At 44.4% G+C, this 14723-nt stretch overlaps 1 protein-coding gene across 1 annotated transcript in view; it reads left to right on the forward strand.

Annotated features, from left to right (window-relative positions):
* The first annotated feature begins 1124 nt into the window (after positions 1-1124).
* FURIN (furin, paired basic amino acid cleaving enzyme) overlaps positions 1125-14723 on the forward strand; it is a 203634-nt gene continuing 190035 nt past the window's right edge. The window contains exon 1 of the mRNA XM_075858119.1: positions 1125-1602. The gene's annotated coding sequence lies outside the window, so the exon portion shown is untranslated. The remainder of the gene's footprint in view (positions 1603-14723) is intronic.

Consider the following 14723-nt stretch of genomic DNA (forward strand, 5'->3'; position numbering starts at 1 on the left):
GCCTGATTCACAGGAACGCTGCGCATCTCGGACGTGAAAAAAGGCAGTTTTTCACGGCCGAGGTGTATCCGTGCTCAGCGCTGCGGGACGCGATGTCACGCATCCACCATAGTTGAGTCTATGGGGGGGATGCGTGAAAAGATAGGACACGTCCTCTTTTCCCACGGTCCATTGAAACATGTTTAATACGTTCGGGTGAATCAGGCCTTAGAATAAAGTTAGTCATTTTAATTGCACGGTGAATGCCACAAAAACAAAGCCCAAAAAACAACGGAGGAATGTTTTTTTTTTTTCACCCCACAAAGAAGTTTTTGCTGCTTGATAGTACATTATATGGTAAAATAAATGGCACCATAAAAAAATACAACTCGTCCCTCAAAAATTAAGTCCTCATAAAGCTATATAGACGGAATTTTTTTTTTCTTTATGACTTTTGGAAAGTGGGGAGGAAAAACCCGAAAATCTGAAAAATAGCTGCGACGGGAAAGAGTTAAATAAAGGGGACACTGAAAAGAGCTGGAAGCGGATTGGCTGCTATAGGCAACTGCGGCACTTTTCTTTTGCACCAGTTTTAATAAATCTTCAGCAGTGACGGCCATGTGCCCCATTGAGTTGTCACAGTGGTTTTCCCATAGTAAGAACTTTCCAAGGTGCATAAAAGAAACAGTTCAATGACACGGTCAGCTCTGCTACGCCTGTACATAGACAGCGCCACATAATAATTACTTATTATACATTAATTCAGCTACAGTAAGTAACCACACTGGCAGCTCTTGGCAGGCAATCCAGCAGCTGGCGGACATTGTCAGACCCCGGCGAGCCCTCGGCTGAGGTAACAAGTAGCTGACAGAGACCGGGCCGCGCATGCACGACGTGAGAGCGGCCCTGCGCGCCGCCTGGAAGAGGAGGAGGATTAAGAGGAAGGAGAGCGCCGGGTCCCCCCTCTCCCACCACCACCGTCTCCGCTGTTGTTGTTTCTAGCACCGCTGCCCTCGCAGTGACGCAGAACCCGGCTTGTCAGCTACTCCTTTTCTTCTGTCTGTGGTCGGAGCACACACCCGGAGCTGCCAGTGCCCGGCGAGTGGATGATGGGGGGGGAGGGAGGGTTTGGGGTGATTACCGGGGACAGGCTCAGCATGTAGTGCATTACTACAGCCTGGGAAGCGTTGGTTTCGTACGTGTACGTCCCCGGTTCTTGCACTTCAGGCAGATGAACACTCAGGACTAGACCGCAGAGAGTTCCACAAGAGAACACGGCGTAACCTGCCTGGAGCGCGCGAGGCGTGAATCCCGCACAAACAAGCAGGTCACGGCGTAATTACCAGTCTGGAACTCGTCTCCGCCCCCGTCCGGGCTGTGGAAGGGGCGGGTGTTTGGAGACTGGACTTGCTTTGACGGGGATGACGCTGCCCCCTGCGTCCCACATAAAGAAGAACGAAGAGAGTGAGGGAGAAGGAGAGCTGGACAGTCTAGAACTGGCAGTGGAAGGGAAAAGTTCTACTCGCAGACTTTAGGACCCTATACAGTAATATATAGGAGGTTATGACTTGTGCTAGCCATACTCCTGCGCTCTAGTGGAAGGGATCCCTATCTTATTGCAGGGTAAGTTGTTTTTGTTACCTAGGGTCCAAGGGTCACTGTCTAGTAGTTGGGTGACCAGGACTTCAGTTCTCTTATTATGTGGCTTCAAACTGGTGACCAGGATATACTGAGAACTGCTACCGGTGTGGACTGTAATGGTACCAAGGGGGAAGATATTGGGAAGGTTCTACCCACTATTGAGGTGTATTATTGGGGAGTTACTTATCACTGAGTTGGGCATACTATTGTGGGGGATAAAATCACTTACGGGGGTTCAATGAACTCTTCGACGATACATTCTAATCAATATGTATGTCCTAGTAGTGCACCCCAAGAAATGGCATGGTGGCCCGTTATTAGGAAGGTGCTATCTTAGACCATTCCTTGGGAAGGCAGTATACCAAAACATGGCACGTTATTGTACTTCAGTATGGTATAGTATTGGAATGGTATTATCCTGGTGCATTATTGGAAAGGTACTATCCCAATGCATTGTGTGTTATTGAAAAGATATCCTGGTGCCTTATTGGAAAGGTACAATCCTGGTGCATTACGTTATTGCAAAGATACTATCCTGGTGCGTTGTTGGAAAGGTACTATTCTGGTGCATTTTGTGTTATTAAAAAGGTGCTGTCACAGTGCATTGTGCGTTGCTGGAAAGGTACTATCCCGGTGCATTGTGTATTATTGGAAAGGTACTATCCCGGTGCATTGTATATTATTGGAAAGGTACTATCCCGGTGCATTGTGTATTATTGGAAAGGTACTATCCCGGTGCATTGTGTATTATTGGAAAGGTACTATCCCGGTGCATTGTATATTATTGGAAAGGTACTATCCCGGTGCATTGTGTATTATTGGAAAGGTACTATCCCGGTGCATTGTGCGTTGCTGGAAAGGTACTATCCCGTTGCATTGTGTATTATTGGAAAGGTACTATCCCGGTGCGTTGCTGGAAAGGTACTATCCTGGTGCACTGTGTATTATTGGAAAGGCACTATCTTGGATTGCACCATGTTATCAAGGAAGGTACCATAACTATTTAGGCTTGTATTTTAGCTTATTAGGTAGTTATGATCACTAAGTGGGGTAAATTGATCAGTTTCTGTCACAGGGCTTTGTTATTGACTCTTCTAAAACACCCCTTAATGCATGTACCTCATTCCAGAAGGTGACACCCCCCCCCCCCCCCTGCCCGATCAGTAAGCTAACCTACTGGTAATGCCCTCAACCCTCCGACTACTGAAAGTAACTCCACAATAATATGTAACTGTCCACGAATATGCCCCTCAGTGATAGGAATACCATCTATGAGGGATAGTGACTCCCCAATGATGGCCCCTGCGCAGCTATAAGTAACCACCATGAATGGGGCACACTACTGAGGTGTTACTATCGGAGATTGGGGTGTTTTGCTGGATAGTTGCTTATTGCTGAGTGAGAGCCAGCATGAAGTTACTGTAGTTTGTTGGGGTGTATGATTGTGTTACAGCCACTTATAGAGGTTTCTTATCGCCCCTCTTTTAGCCTGACCTGCATTGGTTATTGGCTTTATGATGTATTCATTGCTAGCTGTTCTGCAAATAGTATAAAATATCTAGTCTCCATGTACAAGCCATACAGTGGTTGTAGCCTGCTTAGCATGATCTATGATGTACCAAGTTCTTCGTGTCTCTATATAGTAGGACTTGTTCTGTCTAGTAGCATTTTCTATATCTGGGTTGTTCTTTCTGAGAATTTGGCTTAGGTTCTTATTCCTAACCTAGTCGGTAGGTTGGCTCCTATGAATAGTCCTGGGTGTTTGACTTGTCATTGTAAACCCTGCACATTATTGGAGAGATAAGGATCCAGACATAGAAGTCCCTGCTACAGAACAGAGTAGTTGACTTCCTCTTGTCCTATTCTCCCTGCCACATATACAGCTTCTTTCCCCGCGGTCTGTGTTTTGGTAATCATCTGGACAAGCGAGCCGGTTAGGGATTGTTACTTTGTATTGACTGGACGTCCTGCTTTCTTCTACTTATCTGCCCTGACAAGCCTTCCTCATATCCCCTATTCTAAGAAAAGTGTTTTATCCTGGACTTGTTACTGGAAAAGGAGAAGAACTGCTGAATGTAACCTAATGTGAGGGCTACAGTAGTTTATTTGGTCCCGTTTACCCTACACTCCTTACTAGATGTGACATTGTTGCGTTATTATTACTGACTGCCATACCATTGAGAAGTTCCGCGTGTGTTGCTGCTTTGTCAGGGAAGTCCAGGTGTCTAGGTGAGATACATGTGTACTTTATAGCCCAGGGCTGGACAAACCCCAGGGACCGGTACGCTTAGAAACCGGCTGTTTTTGGTTTTTTTTCTACTGTCTATTGAAAGTCTTGAAACTAGAACCAAGTACCTAGGGTGATATGTCTAATATTTGCAGGGAATGCAGAAAATAACATTTGTTTTGTGTTATACCTTACAACTAAAGACTATCCATCCCCACAAGACACTGCCAAGAATTCTCCAGACCGTCCCTTTTATAGTTACATATGTTTGGGCTGCACAGTGGTGCGAAAGTCTATTCATTTTCGTATTAAAATAAGGTGTTTGCTTATTGTGTGGACCTAATGAAGTAATGCAAATCGGTCGCTGAGGCTATCGGTGTGACCCTAAAGTTCTGTTCATTAAATCCTGTAGAATCGGATATCTTTCCTACTTCTTTTCTTGCAGTCTGGAGTGCATTCACATGTCTTGGTTTTCTTTAGTTGGCAAAGGGAATGCAGTATATGGTAGCGGTCTAAATAGTCTGCCCATGCAACCCAGCAGACTTTACTATGATGTCTATATGCCATAATGGGGCATATGAAAGTGTTGTGTTTTTTATTTATTTGTATTTATTTTTTTTATATAAGGTTAGGCGAGAAGAATTTCTGCCAGACTCCAGTTCCTTTAGGCCCTGTTCACACGGAGTTCTTTTGATATGTTTTTTTTTCCCCGGAAACCACAGCAAAAAATGGTCAAAATTGCGTCTAATTGTTTTCAATTGGTGGTGGAGGCATTTTTGTTTTTTCCCGCGAGCAGAAAAAAACGCTCACAGGGAAAAAAAAGCGGCATGCTGTATCTTGAGGCGTTTTCCACCTCAACAGCTCCTAGAAATAAATGGGAGACGGAAAAAACGCCACAAACGGCTGACGCGTTTTTTACGCGTTCTATGTCAAACCGCTCGCGGTTTTTCCCTTTGCCTGTTGAAGAAATAGGTTAAAAAAAAACCGCCTGTGGTGCAAAACCACATAAAAAAAACCAGAGCTGGGTTTTCCAGGCAGAATTTTCTTCTTGCAAAAAAACTCCATGTGGACACAGGTTTTTTTCAGGCAGAATTTCTGCCTCAAATTCCGTTTGGAAGTTTGAGGCAGATTTTCCTCTCCCTTCACGTCGATTTTTGCGTCGTTTTTTGCCCACGGACATTGACCACCGCGGGCATAAAAAGCCGCGAAATACGCTTTCTCCTCCTCCCATTGAAGTCAATGGGAGGTCAGAGGCGTAGACGCCCGAAGATAGGGCATGTCACTACTTTCTCCTGCGAGGCGGTTTTACCACTCGTGGGCAAAAAGATGCCTCCGCATCCCATTGAAATCAATGGGAGGCATTTTCGAGCTGTTTTTGACTAGTTTTGTGGCGCGGTTTCCGCGTAAAAAAACTTGTAAAAATACTCTGTGTGAACATAGCCTAAGGGGAACCGTGGCATTAGGCCTTAGATATCTTCTGCGTCTTAAGGACTGGCATGTAGCGTGTCCGGCTCCTTTAGTACAGAGACATACAGCCTCTGTACTGTAAGGCTGGGTTCACACGACCTATTTTCAGACGTAATGGAGGCGTTTTACGCCTCGAATTACGCCTGAAAAAACGGCTCCAATATGTCGGCAAACATCTGCCCATTACTTTCAATGGGCTTTACAATGTACTGTGCCGACGACCTGTCATTTTACGCATCGCTGTCAAAAGACGGCGCGTAAAATTACAGCCTCGTCAAAAACAGTGCAGGACACTTCTTGGGATGTAATTGGAGCCGTTTTTCATTGACTCCAATGAATAACAGCTCCAAATTACGTCCGTAAAAGACGCCCCGCAAAACGCCAGTACTTCAGAAATTTAGGAGCGTTTTTCTCCTGAAAACCTCCGTAATTGCAGTTATCGTGTGCTCATTCACACATTGCAGATTAGATCAGTATTTTGAAGTGTATGCAAAGAGTAGAACTATAAATCTTTCCATTATATTTCCCCTGTGTTTAGGATCCAGTCCTGGTTTTTGCATCAAAATGCGGATTCAAAATACTGATTAAATGCGCAGGGAGCGGACTGTTTCCTACTCTGCCGTAGTATTCAATTGTATCTATCCTGCGGACGTGGATACAAGTGAATATGGCAGTTGGCGGGACAGAAATTTGCCGGGACGTTGGCAACTGTGGAGGTTCCTGAAGTTGATTTCTTATTCGGCCCTGAAAAAGAAACTGGATGAATAAGAAACGCGCACCCCCTCTTCCTTTTCTTCGTTGTGCCCCGCCTGCCCCCCCTAACTACGCCCCTGCTCTGACACCAGATCCAGATAATAAAGATCGCATCTTATTTCATAACTCCGATGTGATCGATATTACCTACATCCTGCGTGTCAGAAACACACAGGACCCGCTCTCAGCTGGGCTAACAGCCCAGCTGACCTAAGGGGCCCCAGCTTTGACAGAAATATACAGCTTTTATGTATACAGGTTACATAAAAGGACAGATATCTTAAAGTAAAAAAAAAAAAAAATGTAAAAAGTGATTTGGAAAGTCCCTTAAAACACTAAATACATTCATTTAATAAAAAAAAAAAAACAATAATAAATGAAGGTGTACATAGCCTTTTAAAGAGGCTCTGTCACCAGATTTTGCAGCCCCTATCTGCTATTGCAGCAGATCGGCGCTGCAATGTAGATTACAGTAACGTTTTTATTTTTAAAAAACGAGCATTTTTGGCCAAGTTATGACCATTTTTGTATTTATGCAAATGAGGCTTGCAAAAGTCCAACTGGGCGTGTTTACAGTAAAAGTCCAACTGGGCGTGTATTATGTGCGTACATCGGGGCGTTTTTACTACTTTTACTAGCTGGGCGCTCTGATGAGAAGTATCATCCACTTCTCTACAGAACGCCCAGCTTCTGGCAGTGCAGACACAGCCGTGTTCTCGAGAGATCACGCTGTGACGTCACTCACAGGTCCTGCATAGTGTCAGACGAGCGAGGACACATCGGCACCAGAGGCTACAGTTGATTCTGCAGCAGCATCGGCGTTTGCAGGTAAGTCGATGTAGCTACTTACCTGCAAACGCTGATGCTGCTGCAGAATCCACTGTAGCCTCTGGTGCCGATGTGTCCTCGCTCGTCCGACACGATGCAGGACCTGGGGCAGGAAGTGAGTGACGTCAAAGCGTGATCTCTCGAACACGCTGTGTGTCTGCACTGCCAGAAGCTGGGCGTTGTGAAGAGAAGTGGATGATACTTCTCGTCAGAACGCCCAGCTAGTAAAAGAAGTAAAAACGCCCCGATGTACGCACATAATACACGCCCACTTGGACTTTTGCAAGCCTCATTTGCATAAATACAAAAATGGTCATAACTTGGCCAAAAATGCTTGTTTTTTAAAAATAAAAACGTTACTGTAATCTACATTGCAGCGCCGATCTGCTACAATAGCAGATAGGGGTTGCAAAATCTGGTGACAGAGGCTTTTTCAGGCCTGGTCATGAAGGGGTTAAACAATATGCCATTGTCCCATAAACAATGACTTGTAACAATATAACATCCTTTGATCGAGTTGAATCAGAATTAATGGCAGCATGTTCAATGGGCCTGTGTAAAATATTATGACGCCGTCCAAATACACTGAGCAATGTTTAAAAGTGGTGTGTCCATCCACCACTCGCAGTATTTATTATAATTTACGCTACAAAATGGTGTAAATTATAGTGGTGTTAGCTGGCATAGACTTCATTCAGTGGTGCATGGACAGCCGAAGATGTGAGAAAGATATTAAGAGGTGTGCTTGATTGTTATTAAGGCCCCATGCACACGACAGTATTTTAATCTGTTCCGAAATACTGTCCGTAAATACGGATCAGTAGGCATCTGTATTTCATCCGTATATATGGAAGGGTATCCATAAATACGGTCAGTATTGCATCCGTATATACGGATCCGTACAAAAAGAGGGAGGTTGCAAATGATGTCATCAACATGTTGCCTAGCAACGCTTCCGTAAATACGGATGCACAACAACAGCCGGCCGTATTTACGGAAGCTTCCATAGGCTTCTATGGGTGAGTCCTTGCTGTAATTACTGACAAGAATAGGACCGGTTCTATAATTTTTTCAGCACGGACACCCATCAGTAAAAATACTGAAAGGTGTCCGTGGGCAATAGAAATGAATGGGTCCGTAATTACTGATGAAAAATACTGTCGTGTGCATGGGGCCTCAGTCTTACGGCTTGTCCACAGAATTGCTGCAGAAATTCCGCAGTGGAAAAACCGCATTATTTCCTTAATTTTATTTTTTTTTTACTGCAGAAAATGGCGTGGATTTTGCGTTTTTCTCAATGCTGGGAGATGGTGACATCTCTGAAAAATGCAGCAATTCAGTCCACTTTCCGCAGCAGGAATTTACATGCTGCAGTACGAAAAATACGCACCAGAGGTGAATTTCTGCACGAAAGTTTTACGCAGCATATGGAGGAGACTTGTTAAATCTCACGCCCTTTTCTGCTGTCTAATTTCCGGACAGAAAATACACATAAATTCCGTTACGTGTGGACAAGCCCTTAATCTCCCTCATCGATCTGATCTTTTGATATTCTCCAACTTTGTACTGAATAGGGATAAGGACAAATAATGGAGGATTGATGAATCAGTCAATTAAAAGTTAATACAGTAGCATATAATATTCAGGCGCCTGCCCCAAAAGCAGATGCTACCCACGCACCTTGGCTGTAAATCCAAACATTTCAAGCTAGGTTTACACGACCTTTAGGAGTTCTGTTCGGCAGGACTGTCTGCCTAGCGAGTCGACTTTGTTTGCCTCACTTTTTTTCGACTTTGTTTCTCACTTTATACGCCAAACATTCGCCCCAAACGTGATGTGAATCTAGCTTAATATATATTCCTAATTGTATCTGTAAATGAAAAACATGCCAAGTAACTTGGGCTACACAGTTATTGATTTGTTTGTATTTCTATGTTAGAACGATTATGTTGTGGCCAGTGCTCCGATGTATTTGTGTCTGTCTCTTAACTTGTAATTATGGAAAAATGTCCTGTCTTTTAGGGGCTTGAAATAGTAAGTGGCTGAAAATCTGTTGCTCCTCTACTATTTGTCTGCGGTAATTGCATAAGAAAACACAGTCCTTGCTGTGTGTCAGGGTCTTTGTTGACCTTTTGTGTCTTGCAGCATATTTTCTGGGTTTCTTTCAGGTAATCTCCATGACAGCGCAGAAATAGTCCAATGGGAGACCTACTCTGTTCTGCACCTCCCATTTATTTATTTATTGTTGCAAAATACGTTTGACATGAAGTGCAGATTGTTCCAGTTTGTGTGTACTCCTCTTATCTGTTACACCACTTCAGCAGGATAGTGTTTCTGTGACCGCCATCTGCGTGTGTTCTTGCCCATTTTTATTTCTATTTTTATACTTTCCTTATGCAGTCTGTTGGTCTACTGCCAGTCAGTCGAATCTACTGGAGATAAGAAAATAAAAATCAAAAAACACCCCTCTAGACGTTAGCTGACTATGGCCAAAGATTAAAGTGGTCGTCCCAGAATTAAAAGCTATTGCCTGTCCTTAGGATAGGTGATAATTGCCTGATTGCTGGGAGCCCCATCAGTCATGAGAATGGGGGTCCTGACCCCCCCCTCTCCCCCCTGGTCCTCCATGCTAGACTGCAGTTCGGAGGACACTGAGTGGAGTGGGGGTCAAGCATGCGCACAGCCGCTCTATTCAGTCTGGAAATGACAAACAGCCGACTATTTTCATAGACATTGGAGCAGATTTACTAATCCGGTCTAAATTTTAGACCGCATTAAAGTGTAGCTACATGTTTGACAAACTTGTGACATGTCAGAAGTTTTGATTGGTGGGAGTCAGAGCATGGAGACCCCCAACAAATCGCTCAAATAAGCGGCAGAAGCGCTCGTGTGAGCGCCCAGCCGCTTCATGTGTGTTCAGCCTTTTCCGGAAAACCGATGTATCAGAGTACGGTCTTATTGACTTTCTATTGAGCCCGTACTCCGAAACATTGATTTCCGGGAAAAGCCGAACAGACATGAAGCGGCTGAGTGCTCACACAAGCTCTTCTTTCTACTGCTTTGTTTGAGGGATTGATGGGGGTCTGTGCTCGGACCCCCACTAATCAAAACTTCTGACATGTCACTATGAAATGTCAGAAGTTTGTCAAACTTTTAGTTACCCTTTAACTTAAACAAGGCAGTCAGAAAATGCGCCACATTTGTCATAGTGGTGCTTACAGTATGGTAAATTTGGCCCATATTTCTAGCAATGTTCCCTCTAAGGGGGGATTTACACGAGTGTGCGTTTTTGCCCCCCAAAAACAAGGCGTTTTGCGTGCGCAAAAGGTACTTAACAGCTCCGTGTGTCATCACATAGGATGTGCGGCTGCGTGATTTTCGCGCAGCTGCCGCCATCATTATGACACTCTGTTTGGATGTTTGTAAACAGAAAAGCACGTGGTGCTTTTCTGTTTGCAAACATACTTCTGACTGCTGTTGCGTGAATCACGCGCGTCCCACGGAAGTGCTTCCGTGTGGTGCGCATGATTTTCACGCACTCATTGACTTCAATGGGTGCGTGATGCGCGAAAAATATAGGACCTGTCGTGAGTTTTACGCAGCGGACTCACGCTGTCCAAAAATCGCTGACTATGCACTGCACCATAGACTGTTATAGGTCCGTGCGAGGCGCGTGAAAATCACGCGCATTGCACAAGCTTATATCACGCTCGTGTAAATCCTCCCTAAGGCTATGTTCACACGGAGTATTTTGCAGGAGGAATATCTGCCTCAAAATTCAGTTTGGAAGTTTGAGGCAGATTTTCCTCTCCCTGCACGCCGATTTTCGCGGAGTTTTTCGCCCACGGCCATTGAGCGCCGCGGGCATAAAACACAGTGAAATACGCTTTCTCTGCCTCTCATTGAAGTCAATGGGAGGTCAGAGGCGGAAACGCCCGAAGATAGGGCATGTCGTTTTTTGTTTTTTTTTCAATGGGAAGCGTTTTTGACGAGTTTTGTGACGCAGTTTCCGCGTCAAAAAACTCGTCAAAATACTCCGAGTGAACATAGCCTAAGGGTAGAAAATTCTGCCTGGAAAAATCGGCTCCGGTTTTTCACCACACGCAATCTTTGCCGCGTTTTTTTTTTAAGCTATCTCCAACATGAAGATGGATTACACGAGCGTTTTTTGCCGAAAAGTCTCCCATTGATTTCAATGGGGTATTTGAGTCGGAAAACGCCTCAAGATAGGGCATGTCGCTGCCTTTTACTGCAAGTGTTTTTTCTGCTCGCGGTAAAAAAAAAAGCCTCTGTTTGAACAGGGCCTAAGTCTTGGCAGCTCCTGAGCGGATCAGTCAGGCTGGATTCACACGAGCACATTACGTCCGTAATGGACGGAACGTATTTCGGCCGCAAGTCATCATAGTTATGTACGACGCTAGGAGTCCCTGACTCGCTGCGGGACAACTGTCCTGTACTGTAATCATGTTTTCAGTACAGGACAGTAGTTCCACGGAGAGGCAGGGACTCCTAGCATCGTACATAACTATGATGCTAGGAGCCCGGCTCCCTGCACTGAGTTCAGTCTATGACTTACGGCCGAAATACGTTCCGTCCATTACGGACGTAATGTGCTCGTGTGAATCTAGCCTTAGGGAGCAGGGCAAGTCTCCATCAATGGTGGGCGATCTAATTACCAATAGTAATACCCCCAGTAAACGCAAATATAGCGTACTAATTAAGAGAATAAGAAAATCTATTTTAAATTCGTTTTAATTACTTTTTTAAATACTATAATATTACAAGTCCAGCAGTAAAATAGACTGTTCTAAACACTAATTATAGGCATCAATGAAAGAATCCCTCGCTCACCACTGTCCCTATAGATAGGTATAGACCTACCTGTGTGTGGCGCTGTCTATGGGGGTGTGTGCGATGCGATCAACAGGGGCTGTGTGTGACCCCCATCAATAGCGCCACACACAGCTCTCCCCCTATCGTGGATAGCGCCGCACACAGTGGCCCCTCTTGTATATAGTGCCATACAGCTGACCCCCTTGTATATAGTGCCACACAGCAATCCCCCCCCCCCCCCCCCCCCAAAAAAAAAAAAAAAACAGATATAAGTGAATGTGGCTGTCGCAAGCACCGGGGCCCACTCTGGTGCTGGCGAAACCACTGGGACGCCCCTCATGATCTGTCCGTGACACTGTGCGGGCTTTAAAGTTTAGTGAGCGTGGGACCATGGAAGGTGCGCTGCCGTGCACCTTATAGGGAACACTGCTTGCTAGAGGCTCTTCTTTTCCTTATAGCACCTATTAGTTGACTTCGTTTCTGCCAATGTACGCCAGAATTCTGGCCCAATTTGATACAGCATTCTGGTGCATTTTTGAATGGTAAATCTGCCCCATCTAATGGAGGGGCGGGCGCATGCTCGTCCGCCGCTCATTCAAGCTCCTTCTCACTGTTTGGTGCAGTGAGGAGGAACGGGGGGCTTGGCAACCCTATTGTCGCGATTAGTAAGGGTCCCAACGATCAGACAATTATCGCCTGTCCTATGCTTTTTTTTTATTTTTACAAATTATGCACTTGGTTAATGGATTAGAAAACCGTTTGTAAAGAAATGTCTGTGGGTAAAGGTCATCCAGGTACTCCCTCATTATAAACTCACTATAGTGAGGAAGGTAAACACTTGCCTTGGTATGTATCATATCTGTAAGGGCGTATTTATGAGTCGTTTTTTGCTTCGTTATAATAATCTCTTGTTTATATAGCGCCAACATATGCCGCAGCTTTTTACAGTTCAGAGGGAACATGTACAGAAAATATCTGACTAATATATCCCACCCTTTGACAGATGCCGTCGTAACAAGGTAATCCATGTTTTACACTTAACCTGTCAGTGGTTTTAATGATATGGCTGAATGGTGTATTTTATTATATATATATATATATAATATTTTTTATTTTATTTTTTTTTCTTCTCTCGCAAAACGTGGAAGCTTTAAAGGGGTTGTCCGGACAGGGTGTTTTTTCATGATGACCTATTCACAGGATAGGTCTTTATCAGATGATCGGTAGGGGGTCCAACACCTGGACCCCGCTCCAATCAGAACTGCTTCTGGTGACCAGAGGCAGCTGGAACAGCTGATTGGTGCGGGGTCCAGGTGTTGGACCCCCACCGATCATATAATAAGGACCTATCCTATAGATTAGTAATCGGTAAAAAAAAAAAAACGCCCCAGCCCTGGACAATCCTTTTAAAGCTTCCATGTTTTTTGAGCAATAAAAAAAACTAAATCTACACGGTTCAGCCATATCATTAAAACCACTGACAGGTGAAGTGAATAACAGATTATCTTGTTACAATGGCTTCTGTCAAGGGGTGGGATATATTAGGCTACAAGTAACCAGTCGGATCTTAGGCCTAGTTCACACGTCTCTCAAAGAAACCGACGTGTAAGGGTGTCAAAAAAGTAGCGTCTTTGTAAAGCGCCTTTTAAAATACAGGTGTTTGACACGTAATTAGGTCTCCCATTGACTATTGGAATCGGCGCCACTGAATTGACCTGACTCCGCTTTTTTGTTGTAAAACATGTCGAATACGTGCCGTGTGAACAGGGCGCTGGGGTATGTTCACGCAGGGCGTATACGCTGTGTAAAAGTACACGCCCTGGGCTCCGTAGGGCATTCCGGCCGAAAGAATGCACCAAATTGTGGTGCGGTTTTTTTTGGCTCGAATATCTGCTGTGGAACACAGCAGGGAAAAGTCTGCTTACCCGTAGCCCCTCTGACGCCTTGCAGCCCAGCCTCCTGAGAGGAAGTTTCATCCAATGTGACCGCTGCAGCAGTCCCATGGGATGAAATATCGTCCCTGGAGGCTTGGCTGGACGCAGGAGCATAGAGATCTGTCTATCTTACAATTATTATTTTTTCCAGGGTTGCATTTTTTTTTGGACAGAATCGCAGCTTTTCTGCTGCAAAAAAAAAAATCGCAAAATCTATTTGTTGTGGACCTAACCCCCCCCCCCCCCCATTGAATTCAATGGGGAAAACCGGCAACAGAAAAGCAGCGATTCCACAGCATAAAAAAACATACCGCAAGTCAATTTATTAGCGGTTCTTCGAATATTTTTACGCTGCGTGTAGAGGAGTTATTCAAACGTCATCCACTCTGATTCTATTGTATTATGCTGTGGGTTTTCCGCACTGAAATACATTGCGGGAAATCCACAGTATTTACGCTACATGTAAACACGGCCTAACAGAGAGCGAGGCAAAAAATTGTACAATCTTGCTGGAAAACTGGGTTCCAGACTGATTTTGTGCCATTAGAGTTGCTCTTACACGCTGATTATTTTTCTCTCTGATTTTACAGCAATAATTTAAGTGTAAATTGGCAAAATGATTTACAAAAAGGAAATATTTCTGACCTGCTTGACAATCTCTTCAGCTATCGGCTAGGTTCTCATCTGTCGTGAGAACAGTATGTGCAATTGTTTTAATTTTGCTACAAATGAGTTTTCAAAATAAATAAATAAATCAAGACCTTTCTAAAGCATTTTCCTCCAACAGCAATATTATGCCAAAAAAATTGAAAAATCAAAACCGTAGGAAATTAAAACTATTCCCAGTCCAAACAATCTGAGACAAAGGCTAAAAGCTAAAGCACAAGTATGCGAGTTATTTTAAAAGTGTGTAAAATTGTTAATCCTGGCATGTCTGTACACGGTAAATGTGGTCTCCGACTGACTAATTGGGTAGTTAATACCATTAGGTCTCACTGGGTGCGGGGCCAGGGTCTCGTCCACACTGAAGGGTTCAAAGCTGGAGCACGGCTGCAATTTCC

This window comes from Rhinoderma darwinii, chromosome 3 (assembly GCF_050947455.1).
Source record: "Rhinoderma darwinii isolate aRhiDar2 chromosome 3, aRhiDar2.hap1, whole genome shotgun sequence".
Classification (NCBI taxonomy): Eukaryota; Metazoa; Chordata; class Amphibia; order Anura; family Rhinodermatidae; genus Rhinoderma; species Rhinoderma darwinii.